This window comes from Enhydra lutris, unplaced genomic scaffold (genome assembly GCF_002288905.1).
Source record: "Enhydra lutris kenyoni isolate GAN:26980312 unplaced genomic scaffold, ASM228890v2 scaffoldscaffold10, whole genome shotgun sequence".
Lineage (NCBI taxonomy): Eukaryota > Metazoa > Chordata > Mammalia > Carnivora > Mustelidae > Enhydra > Enhydra lutris.
In genome coordinates this window covers 854,804-863,694 of record NW_019154094.1, presented here as the reverse complement: position 1 = coordinate 863,694, position 8,891 = coordinate 854,804, and positions in this window count along the sequence as shown.

The window sequence follows — 8,891 nt, the reverse complement described above, 5'->3', positions numbered from 1 at the left end:
GCAATTTGCTGTGTACTTTACATAAATCTGACTACAGTATGACAGGTGTTCTATATAAAGCATACCTACTGAGTGCCAGACATACTACATAAAGAGTGCCTACTGGGGTATGTACTAGGGGCTCCACATAAAGCATGTCCACTGAGTGCCAGGTACTGCGCACAAAATGTTCCTTCAGTGTGCCAGGTGCGCTACATAAAGTAATCCTACTGTGTGCCAGATGATCTGCCTATGGGCTAATGCTTCACCCTGTCCTCAGCTTCTGAGCCAGTGCCCTGAATCAGGAAGAGAGACCCAGGAGATGACGTCCACAGGAGGGAGGATACCTATTTAACAGCAGAGAAAACTGAGGCTCAGAGAGGGCAAGCCTCTAGCCCAAGTTGCAGAGCTGGAAGGAAGCCAGGTCTGTCATATTCCCCAAGCCCAAGCCTTTCCCCTCTGCCATGCTGCTCCACACTGTTCATAAGGGACAATGCCCTATGAATCCAGGGACATTTACAAGGTGGAATCTCAGGCAATGAGGTGACCCAGAGGAGAATTCTTAAGACACTCCCATTGCCCAGTAGATTATCCTCTCACATCCAGGATGCATCAATCAACGGAACTAGTGTTCCCCTCTGGGCTCCTTCCTTGGTCTTGTCCAGAACTGTCTATTGGGTTCTTTTAGGTGAGAGAGGACATGAGGGATTGGGGCTCCTGGCAAAGCTACTGAGCAAAGAATGGGGAAAGAGTCCTCCTGACACTGGTAGGATGCTGGTGATGCCCTAAACTCCCCCCTCCCTCACTCCCATGGGCCAGGAGTTCAGGCGACTGGTCCTAAAGCCCTCAGTGGAGTGGGTTGCAACACCCCCACCTGCCTGCTTTTTCTTCCTCTCTATGGAGGCAGACTACCCCTGTGACAGGTCCATCCACAGAGGGGTCAGGGGGCATGGCCAGAGTACACTAATCCAGGCAGAATCCTGGACACACAAGAGAAAGAGCCCTCAAAGCCCGGAGGGGCTCTGCTCACTGTGGACCTACTGTGTGCCAGTAGTGACTGGGCAGTTACAGCAGGAATGGCATTTGCCCACATGAGCCATGATCTTGTTTTAAGCCCTGTAGATCTATTCACCACTTTCCCCCACTCATTTTGCAGATGACAAAGCTGAGGCTGAAAGCTCTTTGAGTGACTGATTCGCCCGAAGTCCTACAGCTGGTGGAGCCTGGCTGTGCACCAGGCAGCCACACTTCACCCTGGGTTCCCTGAACCACCAGACAGAGCTCCTTACATCTGCCATGGACATTTCATTAGCACCACCTCCTAAAGTAGCAGGAATAATTTTAAAAGACAGTGCACGTAAGTGTGGGGCATAAACAATGGATCTTGCCACACTGAAAAAAATTAAATTAAATTAAAAAAATTAAAAATTAAAAAAAAAGATAGTGCACATAAAACACATAGGACAGAGGAAGGGCCTAGTAAATACCAGTCACTGTTATTGCTACTGTTGTTGCTGTGTAATTATCCAACAGCCCTGCAATATCACATTCATGAATTTGTTGTTTTGGGTTTTGTTTGTTTGTTTGTTTGTTTTTCATGAGTTTGTTTCTACAGAAGAGGAACCGGAGGTTCAGACAGAGGAAGCAACTTGCTCCAGCCCCACAGCTGATTAGGTAAATACGACAGTACAGGTGACAGCAAAGCCTTGCACACAGTCAATGCTCATTGACTATCTGGGAATGAAAGAAAGGTTTGCTTTTGCAGCCATGTGCTCTAAGGATTGGCTACTCAAAGTGGTCCTCAGACCTCCACCATAGGTATCACCTGAAAGCTGGTAGGAAATTCAGAATCCTGCACCCCTACCCAGAAATATTGACTCCAAACTGTGTCTAAGTAGAGCCTCAGGAAAACTGTGTACACGTCTTCGAGTTTTCAGAAACGTTGCTTTAAGACAGTTTGCAGGGAACGTGGGGAAAGAGGGGAAAGGCTTCACTTCTCTGATTCCCAGGGTTGGCTTTTTTTTTTTTTTTCTCAGTTTTAAAATAAGGAGAGGGATGCCTGGGTGGCTCAGTTGGTTGGACGACTGCCTTCGGCTCAGGTCATGATCCCGGGGTCCCAGGATCGAGTCCCACATTGGGCTCCCAGCTCCATGGGGAGTCTGCTTCTCCCTCTGACCTTCTCCTTGCTCATGCTCTCTCTCACTGTCTCTCTCTCAAATAAATAAATAAAATCTTTAAAAAAATAAAATAAGGAGAAAAATCTAAATCTCCAGGGGCTGTCCACACAACCATAAGTTTTTGAACATCTCTTCTGTGTTGAGTATATTTTAGACACTTGACATGCTGCCGTGAGCGCAATGGACCCAGTCCCTGTTGTCAAGGGCCTCACATCTTGTGGAGATAAGGGCAGTGATCAAACAAATGATCAAGAACATATCACATAAGTGATGTGCCAGGGGTCGGGGTCCCACCTTGTGCCAGGCAGCAGGATGAACAGAGATCTGAAGGAAGAAGGCGAGTCACCAAGGGCAAGTATGATGTAAAAGATACCAATGCCACACAAAAAGGCAAGTGGATTCATGTTCTTTCGACACTGGGGCTAAGAGCACAACAGGTAAGATCACACAACTGACCAAGGTCAAGGTGGGCAGCAAAATCTGGCCTCATATTGAAGCCCTATGTAGGTGTTGAACTAAGGACTAAAACCCCAACAGTTCTCTGCAATATCACAAAGGCAGAGTCTATCGGACCAGGGCTCCCCCCCGATTCCCAAGGCAGAAAGCCTCAGGTGGGGTCTTTCTACTCTGAGCCAGAGGAGGCTGGAGCATCCCCAGTGTTTCTCACCCAACAAAGAACGTCTCAGCTGCTAAATCACATGGTTTGGCTTATGGAATATCCCCCAGCCAGTGTTGGAGGGACGGCAGTCACACCCAGAGCCAGGAAGTGGGCAAGTATGTGTCAGACCAGAGATAGCAGTCGCTCTGTGAGTTGCCAGTTTTGGGAACAGCCTGCCAGCCCTCTGAGCCTCAGTCTTCATGTCTGTAAAGTGGGCTTGAAAAAAAAAAACATTGTGTAGCATTGCAAGCATTCTATCAGACATTTCAGAGAGAGAAGAAGAAAGTACATTTCAAAGTGATATGTGAGGGGCGCCTGGGTGGCTCAGCGGGTTAAGCCTCTACCTTCGGCTCGGGTCATGATCTCAGGGTCCTGGGATCAAGCCCCACATCGGCCTCTCTGCTTAGCGGGGAGCCTGCTTTCCCCTTCTCTCTGCCTGCCTCTCTGCCTACTTGTGATCTCTGTCTGTCAAATAAACAAATAATAATAATAAATCTTTTTTAAAAAGTGATATGTGAAAGAAATTTTGCCGTTTGTGACAACGTGGATGGATGGATGGACCTTGTTGAGGTCATTGTGCTCAGTGAAATAAGCCTGATGGAAAAAGACAAATATCACATGATCTCACTTATATGGAATCTTTAAAAGATAAGTGAACTCGCAGAAACAGGGGACGTATTGATGGTTGCCAGAGGCGGGGTATACGGAGTGGGTGAAATGGGTGAAGGGGGCGATAAGGTACAAACTTCCATCTATGAAATAAGTCAGTCCTAGGGATACAATGTATCGGTAGCTTCCTGACTATAGTTAAGAACACTGTATTGTATATTTGAAAGTTGCTGAGAGTAAATCTTTAATGTTTCATCTCTAGGGGTACCTGGGTGGCTTCTCTAGGGGTACCTGGGTGGCTTCATTTGTTGAGCATTGGACAGTTTGGGCTCAGGTGATCTCATGGGTCTGGGATCAGGCTCTGGACTTCGCAAGGAATCTGTTTCTCTTCCTCACCCTCTCCCTCTCCCCCTCTCTTGCTCGCTCCCTTTGTGAAATAAATAAATAATCGGAGCCCTGGGTGGGCTACTGACTCTTAATTTTGGCTCGGGTCATGATCTCGAGGTCATGAGATTTCCAGCCCTTTATCAGGCTCTGTGCTCAGCACAAGGTTGCTTGTCCCTCTCCCTCTGCTCTGCTCAGCACTTTTATTCTCTCTCTCTCAAATAAATAAGTAAATAAATATCTCTAAAATAAATAAATAAATATTCCTTAAAAAGTTCTCATCAGCAAAATAAATTTAGTAACTACGTGTGACAAAGGATGTTAACTAGACTTATTGTGGTGATCAATTCCCAATATACACAAATATTAAATCATGGGTACATCTGAAACTAATATAATGTTACATGTCAATGTAACAATGTATAAACATGATTTATATCTCAATAAAAAATTGACATATGAGTAATGCTCCCATGCACATGGGTCTGTGTGTGCACATGTTTGCATACACATTGAAAAAATTCCAGAAGAATCCTCACATCACAGTGGACTTGGAGGAATTAGAATTGGAGTCTTCATCCTTTTAACTTTCTACTTGTCTCTGTTTTTTGTCTTCCACACTGTGGAAGATTAATGATAATCTTTATCATTAAAACACCAATTTTAAAAGAAATCAAGATTTGGCACATTAAGGGTGGGGGGGCAGCACATTGTTGATGCACAAAACAGAGAAGCAGTTTTTCTTTTGTGTCGCCAGGAAGACACATGTCCCAGGAGTGAATCTGGGGTTTAGAGCAAGCATGCCGTCTGCCTGGTGGCCGGGGTCCCTCTTTTCCTTTCCTTGGACGTTGGGAAGGAACAGCTCTGGATTCAGCACAACAGAATTCAGATCCCAGCCCTGCTCCTCGCTGGCTGTGTGACCTTGGTCAGGTCGCTTGCCCTCTCTGAGCTTCATGTCCTCCTCAGTAAAATGGAGAGGGGGACTTATATTTCCCAGGTAGTTCATTAAATTAACAGAGCGAGATATGCTTGCAAGTGACCAAGGGAAAATCAGGGAGGGCTGTCCTGTGGAGATGACCTTTGAGCAGAAACCTGAATGACATGGAGGAGTGAACAGCAAATAAACATCACTCCCCACCCCTAAAACCACACCAGGACTGTAAAGAGCCAGCACAGAGTGGGGTAATCAAATGGCCTAAAAACTGTGTCATTCTTACTTCCTTCCTCAGACATGCTGAGAAAAACAGAGAGTGAGGCAATTTCACTCAGAACCAGTCCTGCAGGGGATCCATGGTGATGATATCTGGCCCAACACTCAAGCTGGAAATAGTTGCTACACTTCAGTTACCATAATAAAGATCAGGAAACCCAACCAGCCCCTGAAGCATGGCAAGGGTCAGATCCATAAGCTGGAGCTGTCAGCATCTTGACAGAAGTACCAGGAGAGCAAAGGAGCTGGCTTTGGAAAAATAAGGCTGAGAGGAAACCAGGAAAGTCCTGAGACCCCACAAGAGTTGACATCAACTTCCCCTGGACAGGAGTTTTGGGATGGTACCAGCTCTGAAGAATAGTCAGACCACCCCCACCACTCAAGGAGGTGGGTTGCTGTCAACAGAGATCATCCCTCTGGAGTGTAAAAGAGAATTTTGCATACAACAGCCAATGGAAGGGGACCCCAAGAACATCACAATAAAAGCAGTATAGCTTTCAAAGAAAGAGGCAGGATTTCGCCCCCCATTCTGATGTCTGCTTAGCCAGCAGGCAAGGGGGTCACCATGGTGCAGAGGAGCTGAGTGAACTGCCATCTGGGGAGGCATTTGGAGCAGACACCCACCCTGGTCAAGACCCAGGGCTACAGTAGGAGTCTTTGGCCACCTACCTGCAGCCTCTTTGGGTCAAGTAAGGAAATAGTGTTGGGCCAGTGGCAGGCACTAATTGGAGAATATTAGAAAAATGACATCCATCATCTGCCAAAGGAGAGAATTTGCATGACAGCACTTTCCATGACTGCAAAGCCCTCTAGATTCCAGGAATAGCTAGGTACTCCCTGGGCCCATGGACCTGGGGGTGATGGCAGCTCTCAGCTCTTGCTACCCCCAGGACACTGAACTAGCCCTGATGGGAAATTTCTCTTGTTCCTGCCCATACCTTTGCAAAGGGCTCCTTCTTACACTCACACTTAGGGACGCCTGCATGGCCCAGTCTGTTGAGCTTCTGACTTGGTTTCAGCTTAGGTCATGATCTCAGGGTCCTGGGATGAGCCCGCCTTGGGCTCCACACTCGGTGTGGAGTCTGCTTGGATTCTCTCTTTCTGCCTGTCCCCACCACCCTGTGCATTTTTTCTCTGTCTCTCTCAAATAAATAAATCTTGGAGGGGGGGGAACCTCACCCTTATTTAGTCATCTAAGGTCCCTGCCAGTTACAGGGTTTAGTAACTTTAAGACACACACGGTCACACACTTACACACACACAGTCACAAACACCTATGCACCCACAAGTGCACACAATTACACATCCACACACAGACACATATGCACACATATTCACATGCATACACCCAAGTACATGCATATATTCACATATACACTCACACATGTGTACACACAGTAGCACGAATGCATACACAGTCACACATACACTTACACCAGACACACAACACAGTCCCACAGACGCAAGCATATTGAACTAATGGAGACCTGAAACCTTAGAGTTTGTTGTCCCCCAACTGTCGAGCAGAGGGCGTGACTGATGTCAGTGAGAGCAGGCTAGCGTCCTTAGAATTATAAACACAGGTGCAACAGCGTCCTGGGGACCCATGAGCTTCATGACTTTCTTCCCCATCTCTCATTCACTCATGGTCCTTAGCCAAAGCCTGTTTGTAGTCGAAGAAGAGATACTTAACACTCAAGTATAGATCACACTTTGAAGGGTGTGAAGGAAAGAAATGGTGCATCAGTGGGAAAGTGGATCGATGGAAGGTACTTTTTAAGACTGATGAAATAACAGCATTATTTGTATTCCAATGAGAGTTATCCAATAGAGTTCAGGTTCCGTGATCAATATACAAAAATCTATATAGGACTTATTCTACATAGACTGTAGAACATAGAAATTCAATTTCCATATTCCAGGGGTCAGCAAACCATGGTCCATGGGCCCAATCTGGCCTGTGGTCTGTTTTTTATGGTCTATAAGCTAAGAAGTGGTTTTATATTTTAAGAGGATTCTAAAAGGAGAAGGAGCAAGAAAAGGAGGAGATCCTGAATGGAATGTACAAGACTAAAACATTTACTATATGATCCTTTACAGAACAAGTATGCCAAATCTGCTTATGGTAGCAATAAAATTGGAAAACAATTGGAAAAGATATTTTCATATACCATTTTTAAAAGTATTATACACCAGAGAAAGTGAAATACTCAAGGTATAAATCTAACAAAATATGTTCCAGATCTCGGAGGTGCAAACTCTAAAAAACTAATGAAAGAAACCCAAGAAGACCCTAATTAATGGAGAGATAAACAATATTCATGGACTGGAAGACTCAGTATTATTAAGATATAAATTCTCTTCAAATTGATTTAGAGATTTGAAGAAATCACAACCCCAATCCCAGCAGAACTTTTTATAAGAATAGATAAGCTGATTATAAAAATTTACATGAAGGAGCACCTGGGGGGCTCTGTGGGTTAAAGCCTCTGCCTTCCGCTCAGGTCATGATCCCAGGGTCCTGAGATCGAGCCCTACATCAGACTCTCTGCTCCACGGGGAACCTGCTTCCTCCTCTCTGCCTGCCTCTCTGCCTACTTGTGATCTCTGTCTGTCAAATAAATAAATAAAATCTTTTTTAAAAATTTTTTAAATTTACATGAAAATGCAAAAGACTTAGAATAGCCAAAAACTTCTTTAAAAAGAAAATGTAATGGAAGGATTCACATTATCCCTTTCAAGACATACTATAAAACAACAATAACCATGACAGTGTGGTATTGGTCAAGGATTAGACAAAATCAATGGAACAGAATAGAGTCCAGAAGTAAACTCACCCAAATTTGGTCAATTAATTTTTTAAAAATGTGCAAGGCAAGTCAATGCACAAAGGATAGTCTTCAAAAATGGTACTGGAACAACTGGACATCCACATGCAAAAAAAAAAAAAAAAAAAGAAAAGAAAAAAGTGAAATCATACCTCACACTTTACACAAAATTTAACTTAATATGGCTCGTAGAACTAAATTTTGTAAAATCTAAAAATTTTAGGAGGAAAAATGGAAGAGACTCTTTGTGATCTCGGGTCAGACAAAATAGTTCTTATACACAACACCATAAGCATAATCCATAAAATGAAAATATTGCTACCTTGTATTTTATTTTAAAATGTTTGCTCTGTGAAAGAAACTTAGATGATGAGGTCAGCCACAGGCTAGGAAAAAAGACTTGCAAATCCCACATCTGATGAGGGACTTATAAGCAGAACACATAAAGACTCTCCAAATCCAAAAAGAAGGCAGACAACACAAGGAAAATCAACAGGCAAAAGATTCGAGCAGGCATTTCACCAAAGAAGGTAAATGGATGGCAAACAGGCACATGAAAAAATGTCCAACATCATTAATCATTAAAAAATGCAAACTAAAACCACAGTGAAATATTACACACGTATAAGGATGACTGAGGGAAGAATTGACAATAACAGGGGCCGGTGAGTATGTGGCACAGTTAGAACCCTCACACATTATTGATTGTCATTACAAATGCCAGACACTCTGGAAACAGCTTGGTCGTTTCCTTTCATGTTAAGCGTACACATACAAGATGGCCAAATCATCCCACTCCGGGAGCAATGAACACTTGCACACAAATATTCATAGTAGTTTTTTTCATAATAGCCCCAAATTAGAAATAATCCATATGTTTTTCACCTGCTGAAGAAAGAGTGGCTTATCCCTTTGATAGAATATTGCTTAGCAATGAAAAGCAGCAAAGTACTGATACAACAACATGGGTGAATCTCAAATGCGTTGTGTCAAGTGAAAGAAGCCAGACTCTGGAGGTGGAGAATATAGATCAGTGATTCCCAGGT